Consider the following 19,704-nt stretch of genomic DNA (forward strand, 5'->3'; position numbering starts at 1 on the left):
ATCTTTACGTAAGTGTATTTTTTATTTATTATTTTGTTTATCTTCTGAGACTGCATTTTATCATATTGTCCGTTGAAATAAATTGCATAATTAAGCATAATATTTTAAGTTGAAATTCTCGTAACTTTTGCACCAGTAGATGCAAAAACAGTTAAGAGTTTGGAAAGTTCATTCTGTTGTTTGACTGTTTTCATTTTTTCAAAAACAATTTAAATTTTGGAAAATTGAAACTATCTGACATGTCAAATGCAGGATTAAAGGTACAGTTGATCTAGCTGTCCAATCAACATTGGACACTTCAGAAGAAGAACCCCCCTAAAACAAAATGAAATTTCAAAGCTCTACAAAATAGCCCATGTTACAAGTATGGTTTGAAAATTCGTTAGAGAGAAAATTCTATTAACCTTTTATCCAAGTAACATTTATCAGAGCATTATTACACTTAAGAGTTTTTGAAACTTTATTTTTTACAAATCGGGATGCAGTACATCATAAACAGTTTATAAAAAATTTTTGCATATGACGTCCAGAAAAAAAAAAACTTGAAACATAATTCATTATATTGCAATAAAAGATTGAAGAGATAACGAATATTCCCACCCCGAAAAAACAAAACGTGCATAATTTAATATTTTATACAATAAATCGAGGATAATATAAAGATAACTTTCAAATTGGTACTTTTCATTTTATATATTTTACAGAAGTGCAACAAACGAATTATAAGTAAAACCTGCAATAAGAGTTGATTGTATCTGTTTTTTTAATAGTTGATAAATGACGTCTTCACATTCATTATTTCATTTATTTTTACATCTATAATAAAAATGTAATTTTTACAATTCCTATTCTGGAAATGAATTGACAAAATTGGAGTAACTTGGCACGTCAAATCAGTGGTACAATAGTTCGGGTGTTAACATAGTTTAGTACGGGTAGTAATTAGAAACTTGGTACACCTTAAATAATCGAAAGATAATCAAACAAATTGCAATTTTCTTGAATATTTCAAACATTCTCTCCAAGTTCAAATATTTTATAATGACGAGTTGTCTATCATCATTTTCATAGAGTTCGTTTTAAATGTTTGCTTTTACAAAAGTATAAAAGAAGGATTCCGATTGGTTCACTTGGTGGCGGGATTTTCGCATCGACACACAACAAGAAGGAAAAAGAAACCAGTCCATAAATATTCCTTTACAATCGTCATCAGAATCGTAAGATAATAATCGGTGCCACTTGTATTTCTGCTCACACGAACAGTCGTCTTTACACCTCTTTGTCTGCTCTGATCTAGACACCACAAAGAGTAAAGAATGGTTAATTCTACTTATAAAAACTTTTATGATATAACATATTACATAAAGCAGAAACATTTTAATTTGAATTCGTAAGATAATATTTTGCATCGTGTAATTAGAAAAATAAAAATATTTTTGAAGTCAGCAGGGTGGCGCTAAATTTTATAGGCACAGGGTCCTGCCAAAATATGTCAGACGTGATGTTGCTATAAAATATCAAAGGTTAGTTTCAATTTTTGAGTCCATTTCAAGTAACGAAAATGCGTTCAACACTTATTATTTGGGGCTACTTTCATCAAGGCCCAACGGAATGCGCAGATTATATCAAGAGAAAACACACAACTCAACTTCCTTTAAATTCAGCAAGGCTAAACAACAACTGTGTACTAATTAAAAACCACCGACATTAAAACAAATTTTAAAATCGCATATCTTATTTCTTTATTATATTTCTAATTGTACTGTAATATTAACAACACTGACTTTTAGTAACGTTTCGCATACTTCGTACTATACCAACAGGAATAGCTGAAAGAGCAAGCAACCTTTATGTACGTACTTGGTTATAAAAACACAACTGATTTTTCTTTTGACATCTATACTTCTAGTCTGTAAAGTGTCAGCACTCAACCCAAATTACCACCAACACTCCTGGTTAAAGGGCATTTCGAATTTAAGTTATGCTAATAAACTGTTCTGTTAACATTGAGTAAAAACCTGCATATGTAACAAAGCACCCGCAATATCCAACAACTTCTTACACCAGGAAGCAATGTGGTTATAGTTTCTCTAGGGTAGAGGGCCCGGCATGGCCAGGTGGGTTAAGGCGTGCGACTCGTAATCAGAGTTTCGCGGACTCGCATCCCCGTCGCACCAAATATGTTCGCCTTTTCAGCCTTGGGGCGTTATAATGTGACGGTCAATCCCATTATTCGTTGGTAAAAGAGTAGCCCAAGAGTTGGCGGTGGGTGGTGATGACTAGCTGCCTTCCCTCTAGTCTTACACTGCTAAATTAGGGACGGCTAGCGCAGATATCCCTCGAGTATCTTTGCGCGAAATTCAAAAACAAACAAACAAACAATCTAAAGTAGAGAACAATAATCAGGATGCGCCAGCAATTTATTTACAATTGCGCCCACTACATTCTGGTGCTTGTACTATCCGAAATTGGTTCGATGAAAATTAGATCAAAGTACATGTTATATAAATGGTAAAAGCTAATAGGTTCGAAACAGACAATCTTGTGTTAGTTTTATGTAATACATTATTGAATATTGACGTGTTTACTACATTAAAGACGTTGATAATTCCCTCCCAAAATAACGTGTAAAATATTAACCTCAGAAATGACCTTAAGAAAAAGCCTTTTTAACATATAGCAAACAACGTGTTGTTTCACTGCTGAATTAGCGGACGATATTTCAAAGTGAGTTTTACAGTTTAATAGAGGTAGGTAGAATTATTTGTTTTGTTAAAGGTTGTTCCAATGTAACTAAACCCGTCTATGTGGAATTTGAGGAAAAAAAAAGAGAAAATTATTTACAGTTTGAGATAGAACTATGATAACATACAGAGTTAATATATCGAAGATTGTATAATACAAGAAACGTATATACTTACTGGTAGCATATCCTGTAAATATAGCACTTCGAATTTTATTTATTCGTTCGAGACATATGCTAGTTTTTTACTTCATACTTGCTGATTGAAGACTAGCTTACTTTCCCAGGAATGAATTCATTGTGTGAATCTAAAAATATTTCTGTTGGTTGTAAAAGTAATACATAAAAAAAACGAAAAATGGAAGTTCTAACTGTTTACTTCACATATCTATTGTTTGCTTCTGTATTTATGTGCAGTGGAAACTTTATATTGTACCAAACCTTGAAACATAAATTTTCTGTATCAGTCTAATCCAGTTATAGAACCTGAATCTTCTGCATCATTCTAATACAGTTATAGAAATCTAAGAACCTGAATCCTGTATATCATTCTAATCCAGTTATAGAAACATATAGAACCTGAATCATGTGTATCATTCTAATCCAGTTATAGAAACATATAGAACCTGAATCTTCTGTATCATTCTAATTCAGTTATAGAAGCATATAGAACCCGAATCTTCTGTACAAACCTAATAAGTTTAGCCTGGTTAGAGAAACATGCAAGATATGCACCTTGATGACATATAATGTTGTTGTATTTCTATTTACAAAGTAATATTTTATCTTATTTGTTACAAACTATAACATAGTAGGTGTTAATCAAAACAAAATAATACAATATGACTGGCCAAGAATGTGTTAAAATACACCCCTAACTAGAATAGCTAAGCAACATAATTTGACTGTATGTATATTCAAGTGCTTTGCTCCCGAATTTTAAGAGTTTGGAATAAGTTTTCATTTTTACCTGACATTCTCCCCGCCTTCTTTGTAGTTCTTTTAATTTTCCACGTTATAAATCATTGTTTGCCTACCTATTATTAAACACGCCACTTGTCTTATTTTAAGGTTGTAGGTGATCGTTACTTTGAATACTGTTTAAAATGACAGAAGTAGGACATAAACATTAAACAACAAACTTCGTTAGTTTTTGTGATACTTACTGACAAACCTCTTGCTGAATAGCTTGTTGAAGGTGTTGGGTGTTAACAACAGCGCGTATTTTTCCGGCACTATTCGACGCCCAGTACGGTGTTAATATCTCTACAGCTGATTCACAAACGTCAATTTTGCTAGACAGAACAAGACATGATAATAAGATACGTTCCAGGAAACATGTGGGTTAGGAATGAACAGTGCCTGATTTAAGGTTGTGTGGGCCTATATCCCATATAATTTTACATAAAATAAAATTATCAATGGATCCCAGTGATACTATGGGCCCTGGGGCTGAGCCACCTCTAGCTCCTACCTAAATACGCCACTGGGAATGAAGTTGTTAATCTACGCTCTACCGAATTTATAATAGTTAAAATAATAGTGGATCTTGAAACATATAATTATTCCAGTTAAACTTCATCGTATACTCTTAACTAACGATACCAAGGAATTAATTATAGTTCAAGCAGCTCAAAATGGTAATGCGCCTTAGGGTAATTTAGGTATAGGTAATTTATGCGCAGTAAGACATATATTGAGTACTTGTACCTAACGTAAGCGTAAACTTTTTATTTTATCTCATCATAACGATTTAAACAAATTCTTATTCTCGTGTTAGGATAGATTGATTAAGTCAACATGAACAAAATTCTACTCGAAAATATATTTCCTCGTAATTTAATATGAAGAACAATAAAAGGAAAACGTAAATTTATTTTTTAACAACTTCCACGTAATCAGTAAACAAAATTGGGGTAAGTGCACTGGTTTAAAGTGAATAATTGTTTGTTTTAGTTTTAGTAATTTCTTTTTATTGTAGTGGAGTAACAAATCGCCTAGAACCTTAATTTTTGTTTAAATATTTGTGATCCATTTGAGTTATTTAAACTTACAATTTTTATTAATAACTTATCCTTGGTAATCTGCCGGATAAGCTCGCGAACTCACAGCACTAAAATATCGAGTTTGATTCTCCTCCAGAGACGTAGTTCAGGTAGCTTTGCGCTGACCAAATAAAACGACTATTTAGGATTTGTTATCATGACACTAACTGACATTTAAATAGCATGAAATATACAGGGAAACGTGGGAGAGAAAGTTCGTTAAAGAAACAAACATTATATCTTAGCTTATTGTATGCTCAAACTATAACTTACTTATTGGAAGACGTACTATCGGATGTAGGGGTGGCAGCTCTCTCTGATCGGGTGTGAAGGATGTGGCCATCGTAAGTTTCGTATTGGTTTGGGAATGGTGGGGTAAAATTCTCAGCCAGCAGAAAGTTGTATTCTCCAAACATGCGACGAATTAACGCCTTATTCTCGTCGATGAACAGTTCGATCTTATCTCTATTTCGGGAAAATCAATTATAATACTCTAACTCATATATTTCTAGAATTTGCAAAATATAAAACGTTATTCCAACGTTGTAAATAATATTTTGTAAGTATTCAATCTACTTGCCTTAAAAATAAATCTCGTAAAGCACTGATTATCAAGGCATTTCCTAATTTTTGAATGACTTTGGTATTCTTTTAACAGGAAATGACGTCTATACTATTGAAAGTAATTCGGCAGCGAGCGATTGGTTTAGTCTGGTTTTTGAATTTCGCGCAAAGCTACACGAGGGCTATCTGCGCTAACCGTCCCTAATTTAGCAGCGTATGACTAAAGGGAAGGCAGCTAGACATCCCCACCCACCGCCAACTCTTGAGCTACTCTTTTACCAACGAGTAGTGGGACTGACCATCACATTATAAAGCCTCCACGGCTGAAAGGGCGAGCATGTTTGGTGTGACGGGGATTCGAACCCACGACCCTCAAATTAGAAGTCGAGTGCCTTAATCACCGGGTCATGCTGGGCGAAGACTAGAGGGATGGCAGCTAGTCATCACTACTCACCACTAACTCTTGGGGTACTCTGTAACCAAAGAATAGTGGGATTGACTGCACATCATAACGCCCCAACGGCTGAAAGGGCGAGTATGTTTGGTGTGACAGGGGTTCGAACCCGCGACCCTCAGATTACGAGCTGAGTGCCTTAACCACCTGGCCATGCCAGGGCATTAAACAACGATATTTACTTAAGTTAAACTCTTTTAAATTTTATGTTTTTCTTTTAATTATCTTAAAATGATTGTGATGTTGTACTTTAAGTTTTTTACAGTGTCAGGTCATAATTTTTCCTAATTCTAGCCGCTAAAGTTTTTATCGTATATCTAAGATATCTAGCAAATCTAAAACACTATAAAACTAAGCAACTTTAAGAGTCCTGTAAGTTTTGAATCTTAACTTTAAATTAGATTAAACCTTTAATCCTGCATACTGGTTTAAAAATACAATGTGATTGAACTTGTTAATAAATCTGTGACGTAGTCCTTTTAACTGTTTTCAAATTTTTAAATTATTCTTTACCGACAAGGTATGGAATCATCATTAAAAGATTTCCAGTGACGTTTCATGTTCACCGTTTCAATATTCAAGTAGTTGGAAAATGAAACAGGTATCATGCTATTCCATACGAAAATATACCAGTCAACTCAACGGTCGCTGCGCCTATGAAAAAGGAACTGGGAAACTATCATTCTCGTATATTAGATGGATTATGGAAAGACGCCAAAGACGGATGGTGTGCTTTAGGTAGGTATGTCAGTCTTTGAAAAGAGCTTTTCACCATGAAAATTACGTTTTATGGTTGATATCACTAAGCCAACCGTTAAATACAGCATGAATAGATGTGGCAACAAGAATCGTTACGAAATTGTGAAACTTGAAAATAAGTTTAATATACCATCTATTACGTATATCAGTGATGTAGCTGGTTTAAACTGTTACAATGTTGCACTCGGATTACGAGTCGAACGCCTTAACCCACCTGGCCATGCCGGGTCCTAATAGCCTGAAGTTTAGGGTATTATTTTGTGAAGATGGGAAAGTATACATTTCAGAAGGTGTTAAAGTAAAAACGCCAACAAATGTAGAGTCATGTCATGGTTGTTTCCTGTTTTAATTAATTAACTATATCGTAATAAATTTACCCTTGTATTTCTTTTAATTGTATATATGTACATATTCCACAAATGCCGTTTCTAGTTATTTATGAAAGTAAATGTTTTACAGCTCACACTATCGATTTTACTCTGTTGTATGTTTAGATAAATAAACAAAACTAGAACATTTGAAGCAATTAATTTCGATTAATGAAATTGTTAACTATAATCGACAGATTTCAGTTAATGTTTTCAGAAAAAAAAAAAAAAACTTGCCTTGGGTAATTATTGCCAGGAGTGGGACAGTGGAGTTGACTCAGGCGACGAACACATGGATATCCTCGAACGACTTCTCCTTGAATTTCTAGATCTAATGTTAGTAACAGCAGAGCCAGGAGAAACTGGAAAATGGCACATAATTATATTTACTTTTCAGTTCAAATGCGAAAATAGAAACTCAGAAAACAACCACATTTTGATTTTTGCCACTTCTCGACTCACACTAATGAATATTTAATAATATATTATTTCAATAAACATCCCAAACTTTTTTCTGGTTTTACACAATTCTCAAAAGAGGATATTGTTACTATATGTTACACTGTATTTTTGTTCATTTGTTTTGGATATTCGCCACATAAACACACAAACTCTACGTACAAACTCTAGGTTGTTCCTAATTTTGTTTCGAATTTCGCGCAAAGCTACACAAGGGGTATCTGTGCTAGTCGTCCCTAATTTAGGAGTGTAAGGCTGGAGGGAAGACAGTTAGTCATCACCACCCACCACCAACTCTTGGGCTAGTCTTTTACTAACGAATAGTGGGATTGACAGTAACATTATAACGCTCCCACAGCTGAAAGAGCAAGCATGTTTGGTATGACGGGGATTCGAACCATTGACCTTCAGATTACGAGTCACTGCTCTTCTTAATTTCACTTTTTTATCTTTTTTTGTACAAATAACAACGAAGACCTTTTCGTTTATTTTTATTTGATACTCTATCGACAAGTAATGTAAAACATGTAACAACTTTTCCGATGGGTCAGCGTTAAGTTTACACATTTACAGCGTAAAAATTCGATGGTGAATACAAAAGAAAACACAATGTGGGTTTTTACTTTCATGAACACAAAAGCGCCTTCTTTTTTATTTATAAATTAATTTTTGAATTAAATGTTTCGCGCAGCTGTTCTTGTACTTTGTGTCATAAAGCCTCAACCAATCAGACAATCGTATAGTGATGAGTGTCTGATATGTGAACGGTGTGTTCATTAGAAATGTAATAACTGGTTGTTTCCTTCAAACCACAACTCAACAATATTTCATTCTTACTTCATGTTACATGTTACAATCAAGGTAATTTATACTTTCTTCATGTTACATGTTACATTTAAGGTAATTTATACTTCATTCTTACTTCACGCTACAATCAAGGTAATTCATATTCGCCCTTAACTCGTTCATTATAATGAAGTGTTGAATTTTAAAGCGCTTTATTTAAAGTAGAACGAATCACAATCACAGCGTGATAGCATCAGTTTTCTATTGCTACATAACATTTAAAAATGGCACATTAATTGTCTAGTAATTGCTAGACCCCTGCTAGTACAGCGGTATGTCTCCGGATTTACAACATTAAAATCAGGGGTGCGATTCCCCTTGGTGGGCTCAGCAGATAGCCCGATGTGGCTGTGCTCTAAGAAAACACAAACACAGTAATTGGTAGCTTCACTATATAGTTTCAATACCTAATAAGTGGTTTATTCACATGTTCAACATTATTACTACTCAATAATGTAGTGTTCTCGCCTAAATTGTTTAATAGATGAGGACTGTGCCTAGTTTTTAGTGTGCTCTATTATGCGTCCTATTGCCATAAAAATACACTCAGCACCTTGGAGCTGTAGGTATGCTATCAGATGATGGTCAGGCTTCAAGTATTCAGTCAAAAAAGTGTAGCCCAATACTGATAGGGGACGCTGTTGACTATAGCTATTCTCTAATCTACAAGTAGAACTCGTATAGCTTTAGGTGAATATTTTGAATAGAGAAAAAATAAAATGAAAAGAGTGTGTGTGTGTGTATTTTCATACGGCAAAGCTACATCGGGCTATCTGCTGAGTCCACCGAGGGGAATCGAACTCCTGATTTTAGCGTTGTAAATCCGTAGATTTACCGCTGTACCAGAGGGGAATCGAATTGAAAATAAAACGTATGAAGTTAAAGAGATTAAATTTCTTTGTTTATTACCAAGGAATTAACAAAACCTATTTTAAGAATAAAAAGTTGTCAAGCGTTTATATATCTTTCTTGTTTCTTGCTGGACAATATTACTTGATACACAATATTACTTGATACACAATACTACTTAATACACAATATTACTTGATACACAATATTGCGTAATACACAATATTGCGTAATACACAACATTACTTAATACACAATACTACGTAATACACAATATTACTTGATACACAATATTACTTAATACACAATACTACTTGATACACAATATTACTTGATACACAATATTACTTAATACACAATACTACTTGATACACAATACTACTTGATACACAATATTGCGTAATACACAATATTACTTAATACACAATATTACTTAATACACAATATTACTTGATACACAATACTACTTGATACACAATATTGCGTAATACACAATATTACTTGATACACGTATTCGTTCTCATTTTTTGTATTTTCTTATTTTTTATATCTGATAAATTCGTCGCTTTATTCGTGTTTTACTTATTTTTATGTTTATTTATTTATTTTTATTTATTTATTTATTTAGGTTAATACATTATTATTATTCTAATTTACCGTCTTTCCTTCATGATTTTTTGTGTTTATTTTTACTTTTACTCAAATATTTTTTGTTTCTTATCATATTTTTATTTAACTAAAAAATACGGCACTCTATAACCCGAGCGCTTTCGAAGAGTTGTTATTTCTTTTTCAGGGACAAAAATAAGAAAGATTTACCTTTAAAATCGCTTGGGTTATAGGGGTCAACAGATTTACAACGCTAAAATCTGAGGGTTCGATTCCCCTTTGCGAACTCAACAGATAGCCTCCCCACACACGCGGATTACACTGAGTAGTATTTTCCAGTTAAATTAATTTTGAACCTACACGTTGTCCTAACATGATAAACATGTTTTGTAAAAAACATTTTTATATGGTCATGGCTGTGCTAATCTTTCACTTATTATTTCCTTCTATCGTTTAGTTTATCTATGAATTTGTAGTTACATTAAAACTTTAACACGCTTTCTATATAATCATTACGTAGTGACGTACAGATTCTATATATTAATGTAGTAGAAACATATGTAAATTTGTGATCGCCTGAAGTTGTAATCTCGTGACCTACTCTGTGAATAAAAATACCATGCCAGAAGTTTTGTTAAGAGAGAGAGATTGAGATTAAAAATATTGTTTTTGCTGTTTTTTATTATTAGGTTTTTCCTGATTCTAGCGTTACTGATTCATTAATATTTATAATAAATTGTTTATTAATATTGGTGTTGATGCCACTGTTTAGAATTTATTTCTAAGTGTTGTTGTTATTATGTTTTTGTTCTTAAACTCTAGTTGTAACGGTGTGTTCATTTACAATCTTTCCTTGTTCTATTTAGCTTAGGAATATGTTCTTGAACCTTCTTGTCGCTCCCAGTGACTTAATCATAAATCCGAGGACTTCTAACGTTCAGAAATAGGTTTTGGTACCTGCGGTGGGGTAGCCCCTCCCCCTAGTACAGCGGTATGTCTACGGATTTACAACGCTAAAATCAGGGTTCGATTCTCCTCGGTGGGCTCAACAGATAGCCCGATGTGGTTTTGATATAAGAAAAAACACACACACGCTTTAGAGCCCGGCATAGCCAGGTGGGTTAAGGCTCGTAATCTGAGGGTCGTGGGTTCGAATCTTCGTCATACCAAACGCGCTCGCCCTTTTAGCCGTGGGGGCATTATAACGTAACGGTAAATCCTAATATTCTTTGGTAAAAAAGGTGCCCAAGAGTTGACAGTGTGTGGTGATAACTAGCTGCCTTTCTTCTAGTCTTACACCGCAAAATTAGGGACGGCTAGCGTAGATAGCCCTCGAGTAGCTTTGCGCGAAGTTCAAAAACAAACAAACAAATCTGCGGTGGGCAGATCACATATTGCCTTTGTGAAGCACAACAATGTATTTACAAAAGCCTTCGAGTCACGCGTTTTTTGTTCTTTATCTTCCACACAAATGGAAGATATTTATTTTTAAAAGAAATCTTTTAAAAATTGATTTCTTCACATCGGAAACTTAATAAAGTGCTGTTTCCCAACACATTGTTTTGAATTCGTCAATAAGTTATTTTAATTTTTTGTGTTTCACCTTCTTTGATTTGTAATTTCCTCGCCTACGCAGTTCTTTTATTACAAATACAAGTTTTTTTCAATGGTTGTCCATTTATTGACACCAATAAACAATCTTCTTTCTTGTCGAGTGTGCTGACTTATGTCATTCATAGCCATATAAAAATGTTATTTGTTCGGCAATAACGTTCCGTATTTGGAGATATCGTCCATATCAACTGTAAGAGAGGTCGGATGGTGTCCAGTTGTTAGTGTGCGCAGGCCATGAATCGAATGGTTCCCGGTTCGTGTCCTGTTGCCACACAAAGAGGTTCCGTACTTTGAAGTCGTTGATGTGCTACAACAGTGTTGGTCAAATCCCACTGTGTAGTCAGATAAGAGTAGCCCAATATTTGGCATTGGATGATTTTGACTAGATGCCTTCCCTCTGGTCTTTTAGTTTAAAATCGGCCATGACTGAGTGAAGGTAGATCTCTTGATGCTTTGAGCGAAAATTCTAAACAAACAACAACAAAACTAATAGGTTGACACTGAGTAGTCACATGACATCAATTCATGTATTTTAATTACCGAAAGCAACGTCATGAACAGGATCAAAACTGTGTCGTACATATGTATTCGTTCACTCTTTGGCACCAAAAACACCATATTTCAGGTCATCTGTACCAGCTGGAAGCTTCATACACTTAGGAGGGGCGAGTACTTAGCATTTTATCCACGACAAACAGCAAGGTTAAAGAAATTTCAGGCCTGGCATGGCCAAGCGTGTTAAGGCGTGCGACTCGTAATCTGAGGGTCGCGGGTTCGCATCCACGTCGTGCTCGCCCTTTCAGCCGTGGGGGTGTTATAATGTAACGGTCAATCCCACTATTCGTTGGCAAAAGAGTAGCCCAAGAGTTGGCGGTTGGTGGTGATTACTAGCTGCCTTCCCTCTAGTCTTACACTGCTAAATTAGGGACGGCTAGCACAGATAGCTCACGAGTAGCTTTGTGCGAAATTCAAAAACAAACAAACAATAAAGAGATTTCATAAAACAGAAAGAAAACTGTCGTGTTGCCAATATTGGTGAAGAAAGACTAGTTACTAAGGTGAAGATGGCGTTGTTCCTTAATCCAGTTTATTGATGATAATAATAATAAAAAAAAACATTTTCCGACTACAATGATCTATATTTCTTCTATATTTTCACTTACTGCTTTTCCTGATGTTAAATCTCTCCCGATTACAAAGACAAGTTCATAACGCATATATCTACATTCAATGTGCTCTAAGCCTATAATAGGTATAGTTTTAAACACCAAGAGGAGCCATTGTTTTAACCATACTTCCTGAGACCATTATAATTTCAAAGTCCAGAAAAAAACTACTTCTCAGTCTATCTCTGTAATCCGTGGTGTTTTAACCTGCTGAAGAAGCCATGTTCTGAGTCTATCTCTGTAATCCTTGGAATTTTAACGTACTGAAGAAGCCACTGCTTTGAGCCTAACTCACTAAAAAAGAACAATTTTTACTCTCAAGTGATGATGCAATAGATAGAATGTTGATAATGGTGAAAAAAAAAAACTCCCATAGAAACTGAATGCTAAACATTTGCATCAGCCCTCGCATAAACTTCCATACCAGTTTTGGTGAAGATTTGTCCAAACCATGCAAAGCAGTTACATGGACATACAACAGAGATTACTAATACATATATAATGAGTTAGGCTGATGTACTGTTCTCATGGTCCAGCTGTCTTCGACGACCTGCAAGCTAATTTTGCTAGTAGATGTAATAATATAATGTTAATTTGGGTTTAGGAAATATTTTACCTAAAAGAAATAAGGTAATCAACAAACTAGTTGACCACCAAATGGGATCAAAGGTCAACTTCATAAACTTAGTATAAGAAACATAATATTAAGTGAGAAGCAGTTTAAGCAAACTTGACCCTATATGTATATTCATGTACGTATGTGTAATTAATGTTAAAGACATGAGTTTATTTCATGAAATTGCATATATTTTGTATGCATCATATAATTGTTATTTATGGCCGGCGTTGTTCCATTCGATTTTTTCCAAATAATTTTGGTATCATATTACTTTTGTATAGAAACATAACCTGCAACAATTACCACATTAAAGACCAAGCAGAAGTAATTTCTTCAGTACAAATCAACCACGAACAACTTTTGTATTCCAAAATAACCGAAAACCAGAAACATTTATATAATCCAAATGAACAGGGAATCAAACTGAATACTATTAAAATGCTCGGTTTTCTAAATATTTTATTCAGTCAAAGAGAAGCAGCGCTCACAACAAAATATCTCACAAGTGAAATATTTGTTAAGCTATTTTTTCCAACATAACACTGTTTTAAACAACACTCTAGAACACGTAAAGTGATCGCCTAGAAGCAAATGTATGTGTCATAGCGTTATCCACTGTTACACTGTTTGCAAAGGTACACAGCCAAGAAAATCCAATTAATGTTTTGGCTAACCAAGTTCACTTTTTTTTGTAAATTGGCTTTTTATTTCCAAATAAAAAGAAGAAAACGTTGTTCTATATTAGGACTTACACCACCAAAATTCGGGGTTTAATTCCTCGAGTGGAGAGAACATAGATAGCCAATCGTATAACTTTACGCTAAAAAAAACAAAACAAATAATGAAACGTCAGCAGAATTTTGAAACACGTAAGTTTCCATACAGGTAATTGGCACGATCATGTTATGCAGTGAAAACAAAAACCAACAATGAATATTCGCTTCTGAAATAAATTATAATTCTGTTTCTGCGAAAAGGAAAACATAAAACACACACGTGACTTTGTTTTTGCAAAATAAATATACACGTATCTCTTACTAAATGAGAAAGTTGGCATTGCTTTCCAGTTTTTCATAATCAATAAGTCATTAAAAAATAACGAAGCGAGAGTCAAACAGTTAAGTATTTCCTCTTTCGCTTCCAAGAAGCTGTGATATTTATCCAATATTATGATGTATGCTAAATCCCCAACAAAAAACGTAGAAGCTTGTTAAAAAAAAATAAACGTAACATCGATGGCTCTGAATTTGTTTCTTGTAACTCAGAAGCCTCCTAGTTTGAAAGACTTCTGTACAGGACAATTCTTTTACCAATTAATATCAATTTCTTTACCAATGTACGGCTAATAAAAAAGCACAGAACATTTTGCAAGTACAAATGCAAGACAGGTAACAACTGGGGAATTAAATAGTAAGACATTTCAGTTAGCTTTTTAGAAAGTTGGAACATTTTAGCCCCTTATGCGCAAAATTGCAAAGCAATATTAAGACGAATATGCGCGTTAAATTAAAAACCATGAACTTTTCTGTTCTGTCTTTACTGACGGCTTAACTTCACTAAATTTTTTACCTTCAATGTGATGCAATCATTTGATGCAACTGGAATGTTAATCTGAAATTTTACCTCTCATATGACGCAATTACTTGATGCAATTGGAATGTTAATCTGAAAAGGAACAATAAGTTACGTTTTAAAGTATAAAGTGTGACAAAGTTATAGTTTTTGTTTTTGATAAAGTGGAAGGATGAAATAAAACTCTTGAACTATTCAGATGTTATGGTTTTAACATGTACTGTTAATGTCTGAAGCTTCGATAAAGCATTCTTCAATATCGCCAGCATATTTCCAGCTGGATTGTCTGTAAGTACAAGAAGAAGGAAGGTCGAACATTGGAAAACATTCGCACTATCGGTTTATTATCATTCTATATTAAGACTTGTTGAACCTACGCGTTTTTCTGACATCACGAATCATTAGTTGCGGGTCTGTAATCAGAGGCTAGTGGTACCAACGTCGTCACGAAAAGCATTCACGTCGTTTCATTCAGTAGCGGTACCTGGGAAACTACTTCACCCAATGAGTGAATCTGATTGAGAGCCAGACAAGGGAACGTCGCCTTAAGATAAGACATTCGACCGAACTTGGTGGGAGAGACGTATCGGAGCACACTCGGCACCGTTCGCTTCTGTCTCCACCATAGGTTCAGTGACTTAAAAGATCATACATCTACCCTACGGTCTTGTAATAAATAAGAATGTTATGCAAAGCGTTGTAGAAATCTAAGTTGAAACGAAATGTCATAATCTCGCTATTTTGAATGCATACACAAGGTAAAACAACCAGTGCAAGTTTTTACTTGATTTAATATCTATATATTATTTTAAAATTCAGACAAGTGGTTCTTGATTACTTTAAAAGACACGTGCACAAATTATGTTTGTTTGTTTGTTTGTTTTAATTTCGCCCAAAAGTACACGAGAGCTATCTGCGTTATTCGTCCCTAATTCAGCAGTGTAAGTCTGAAGGAAAAGGCAGCTAGTCATCACCACCCACCGCCAACTCTTGGGGCTACCTTTCACGAACGAATAGTGGGATTGACCGTCATGTAATAATACTACCACTGTTGATAGTACGAGCATATTTGGTTTGGTTTGTTTTTAAATTTGCGCAAAGCTACTCGATGGCTATCTGCGCTGGCCGTCCCTATTTTAACAGCTAGTCATCACTACCCATCCCAACTCTTCGGCTACTCTTTTACCAACGAATAGTGGGATTGGCCGTCACATTATAACGCTTCCACGGTTGAAAAAGCGAGCAAATTTGATATGACAGGAATTCGAACACGCGACCCTCAGATTACGAGTCGGGTACCTTAACCACCTGGCCGTTTTCCTTTGTCGTTCCTTTAAATGTTTATTCTAATTTTAAAATTAACGTTTTAGTTACCTAACCTACATTGTCGTGAATGTCCGAGGTGATCATATTCCTAACAAACAAACGTTTCCTAAGAATTTATTGGACAACAAAATCTTATTAATCGAATGAGAATTTTTGGGCACAGACTTAAACAGCAGACATTTGCGTATTAGATCACATGGCTGATCGCCTTAAACCTTTATCTATGGTTTAATATAAAGGGATTTCAGTGGTGCAACAAATTTCAAATTTCAGTATAAGGTACACAGAGGTTTATTTACTTTAACTTTACATAAACCTGTTTGATGTTGGCAGCTGTGTTAAGAAAACAACAACTTAATTTAATCATAAAGACAGTTCAGTTAAAAGCGACTGCATTTCATGTAGTTCCTAATAATACACTATACACAACTATATACATTAGAAGCCAATTTCAACGTAATTTAGCAAAGATGAATACAGCATATAGAACCTTGACAAAACCTGTTTGATATTGCAAGACCACTGTGTTAAAAAAAAACATATCGTTTTCCCATAAAGATAGTTTAATTAAAGGCGATTACACTGCAAATACACACAAATAAGTAGAGCTGTTACGCGAAAAAAATACTTTTTAGTAGCAAGACAACGTTAGATCACTGACAGAGCAACTGTCCCACTGAATACACACTGTTATAACTTGAAGATGATCTATGTTATAAAAGGCTGCCTGTTTAAGAACGTATTTACTGGCGCCTTTGACATTATTTAGTAACAGTTATTGCATGTTGTTATACTTAGAAAATAGCTTCAATTTTATGGGAAAATTTAGTTTTTCCCTAATTGTTTTGAGCTGTACAAATATTTGTAACATCGGGAATTAATGCGCACTATATCAGAAAATTAAGGGGATGTGGCTACGCTTCTTCAGGTGCATCGATGTATAATTAGGAACGTGTATGTTTTATGAACGATATTAGGTGTTTATTTGGTTCCGTTTAGAATTTCGCGCAAAGTTAAATGTGGATTATTTCTGATAGACGTCCCAAAATTAGCAATGAAAGACTAGAGAGAAAACAGCTAGTCAGTACCATCCACCGCCAACTCTTGGGGTACTTTTTTATTATCAACTAATAGTTGGATTGACCGTTACATTATAGCGACCCCATGGCTAAAAGTACGAACACGTTTTGTTGGACAGGAATTCGAATCTGTGGTCCGCAGATAGAGAGCCGAGCATTGTAACCACATGGCCATTCCTTGTTATATGAAAGTAGAATGTTGCCGTTATAGTATTCGCCAGCGCATAGCTCATGTGGACTATAAGAGCAGAAACTTGAGCGATTTTCAGTGAAATAAAAGGTAAAAACAGACTTCACAAGTCTGATTTAAGGCTGAGAAATTCTGCTCCGAGTCCACAGTTGATCGCATAGACTGGGCAGGGTTTCTATATTAGTTGTCGTTGTTTTCAATTAAGCACAAAGCTACACAATGGGTTATATGTGCTCTGCCCACCACGAGTATCGAAACCCGGTTTTTAGCGTTGTAAGTCCGCAGACATACCGCTGAGCCACTGGGATACCTTCTACATTAGTAGACTGGTAGAAGACATAAGATATTGTTTGACGAACAGAGGTCAAAGGTGAAGTAGCCCGGCATGGCCAAGTGGTTAAGGCACTCCACTCGTAATTCGAGGTTCGTGGGTTCGAATCCCCGTCTCATCCAACATGTTCGCTCTTTCAGCCGTGGGAGCGTTATAATGTGACGATCAATCCCAGTATTCGTTTGTAAAAGAGTAGCCCAAGAGTTGGCGGCGGGTGGTGATGACTAGCTGTCTTTCCTCTAGTCTTACACTGCTAAATTAGGGACGGCTAGCGCAGATAGCCCTCGTGTAGCTTTGCGTGAAATTCAAAACAAAACAAAGAAAACCACAGGTGAAGTAGTTCTTGATCACCATAAACCCACTTGAAATAAAAATGTATCTCAGAAAGGCTGGTATGGGTATTAACACTTTTATTGATAAGGAGAGAACAACATTTCGACCTTTTGCTTAACCTGAAGATGACCTGGGAAGGTCGAAACGTTATTCTCTCCTTATCAATAAAAGTGTTAATACCCATACCAGCCTTTCTGAGATACAGAGGTCAAAGGGTTCATATCTTGAGATTTGAAGATGTATTCAGTGTAATATCATTGCAGATAACCTTTTGTGTAATTTTCTGATTTTTATTTCCTATAACACGCCCATTAAAACCCATATTAACTTTCCATATCGACTTACGATTTATTCGAAAAATTTAACAAAATTACATTTCTGTCGTCTTTTGTTTAATAACACAATATCTGCAAAATACGATAATTCTGTTTATATTTGCCACAACTTATTTCTATTTTAAAATAGAAGAAAACAGTTGTTTAATTCGGCCGATAATCCGTATCACTCTTCGCAATTCATCACACAATATTTTACAAAAGTAGAATTCTGATATTCAGTCTTGAACTTTTTATTCATTTTATTTATTTTTTTTTTGTATCTTGATGGGCGCCACCTATTTCTTAATGATGTGTCTTACACCATCAAATGTATCGGAGGAGATTCGTCAGGAAACATTAGCCTTTTTCCAGTTTGTTAAATTGAGTGAATAAAATTTTTAACTAACGAAACAGGATACACAGATGGTTCGTTGTTCTGGAGCAAAGACACGCGTGTCCATCACAGGAAATCGAGCCCCAGATTTTAGCGTTGTAAGTCAGCAAACCTACCTCTGTCCCACCGTAGGACCAAAATATATATATATATGTAAAATATCTGCCTCTAACGTGTGCATGCAAGTGCGCCATCTTCAGTACCAGTATATAGTAAAGCGTTACTTTAGTAACTGTTAGCTTATCTTTAAATGTTTCACATTACTACGTTCAAATGCAGAAATTTTTGGTATTGTTGATACCAATATAACACGCCAGAGAACTGAATCATATGTCGCATATTTACCATACATTGAACGTGATATGTAAATCGGTGACGTAAGTGTAAACCGCAAGGGAGCACGAGCTAAAAGGAGTCTCGAATCGTACCTAGAATTATAGGGAAGTAAATGCCAGTTATTTTTTATACCATCTTTTATATTTATGTCACTGATAAAGTAATGACGGTGCCTCTGAACCTTAACTGTTGACCTTGTGCCTGAATTACGATAAAAGGTCGTTGAAGTAATTGTGTTACATCCGAGCATCTTATGTGATCTATGAAGATTGATTAATTCATCAGGTCTCAGTTTTTCAATTCTAAGAAGAAAAAACAACATTTTGTATATTGCAGTTTTTATAACCATCGACTGTTATGTTATTACAGTTTAAAGGTAGAATGAATAGCGTGTATGTAACATTCTGTCCTTATTCAAAGATAAAACAGAATAAAAACTGTACAACCATACGCGTAAAACAAGGTATTGTCATCAGTAACGAAACGAAAAACCCAATCTCTTTTCAAGTCCCTTTTGAGACGCTCCCTAGCGGCTCATCGGTATGTCTGCGGACTTACAACGCTAAAAACCGGGTTTCGATACCCGTGGTGGGCAGAGCACAGATAGCCCATTGTGTAGCTTTGTGCTTAATTCCAAACGGCAACCTTTTGAGACGAACATAAGGTAACATGGTCATAAAAGTTAACGCTTTTGATTTAGCTATTCATAAACTATAGACTGTACGAAGATA

General features: G+C 35.0%; 1 pseudogene across 1 annotated transcript in view; it reads right to left on the reverse strand.

Moving 5' to 3' along the window:
- Window positions 1-436: 436 nt before the first annotated feature.
- LOC143254380 (protein spaetzle 3-like) overlaps window positions 437-19,704 on the reverse strand; it is a 32,941-nt pseudogene continuing 13,673 nt past the window's right edge. The window contains exons 2-5 of the transcript XR_013030171.1: window positions 7,171-7,295; window positions 5,062-5,253; window positions 3,910-4,038; window positions 437-1,293 (exon numbers count right to left, since the gene is read on the reverse strand). The product of XR_013030171.1 is annotated as a protein spaetzle 3-like (transcript). The remainder of the gene's footprint in view (window positions 1,294-3,909; window positions 4,039-5,061; window positions 5,254-7,170; window positions 7,296-19,704) is intronic.

This window comes from Tachypleus tridentatus, chromosome 6 (assembly GCF_004210375.1).
Source record: "Tachypleus tridentatus isolate NWPU-2018 chromosome 6, ASM421037v1, whole genome shotgun sequence".
NCBI lineage: Eukaryota > Metazoa > Arthropoda > Merostomata > Xiphosura > Limulidae > Tachypleus > Tachypleus tridentatus.